The sequence below is a fragment of the Anoplopoma fimbria genome, unplaced genomic scaffold, assembly GCF_027596085.1.
Source record: "Anoplopoma fimbria isolate UVic2021 breed Golden Eagle Sablefish unplaced genomic scaffold, Afim_UVic_2022 Un_contig_1927_pilon_pilon, whole genome shotgun sequence".
NCBI lineage: Eukaryota > Metazoa > Chordata > Actinopteri > Perciformes > Anoplopomatidae > Anoplopoma > Anoplopoma fimbria.
The window spans coordinates 1-586 of NW_026552128.1; the positions used below are offsets into that span (position 1 = coordinate 1).

A 586-nucleotide genomic window follows, 5' to 3' on the forward strand; every position below is an offset into this window, starting at 1 on the left:
TACCACCTGAACACGCCCGATCTCGTCTGATCTCGGAAGCTAAGCAGGGTCGGGCCTGGTCAGTACTTGGATGGGAGACCGCCTGGGAATACCAGGTGCTGTAAGCTTTTTCACTCCTCTTTACAAAAAGCAGAGGGCGCTGCTGCTTTTTCAGTGGACACCGACAGGGTGGGAAGGAAATAGCTAGATCATGACTTGCCGGTATAGAAATGACACAAATCCAGTTAAATGATGGCTTTCATCATTCCTAAGCTCATCGATCATTTTCTTTTCAATTTTATGCTAACGTATTCTACATTTCAACAGTAAATATTAATCTTTTTACTGCACTACAATTGTGAACCTTATAGCCACTTTGTACATTCTGATTTGACATTTAAAAGCTGTGAGTGTGTCTGGAAATCTGCAGGCGCTCCCTGTATAGACGAAAGAGCAAAGCGTGGTGATATAGTATCTTTAAAAGGCCCTTTGGTAGGCACAATATTTGCTTACGGCCATACCACCCTGAACACGCCCGATCTCGTCTGATCTCGGAAGCTAAGCAGGGTCGGGCCTGGTCAGTACTTGGATGGGAGACTGCCTGGGA

The 586-nt window shown here is 45.7% G+C and overlaps 2 pseudogenes; both read left to right on the plus strand.

Moving 5' to 3' along the window:
- Window positions 1-107, plus strand: LOC129115887 (5S ribosomal RNA; annotated as a pseudogene; the record flags this gene model as incomplete).
- A 379-nt stretch (window positions 108-486) lies between these two features.
- LOC129115888 (5S ribosomal RNA) lies at window positions 487-586 on the plus strand (annotated as a pseudogene; the record flags this gene model as incomplete).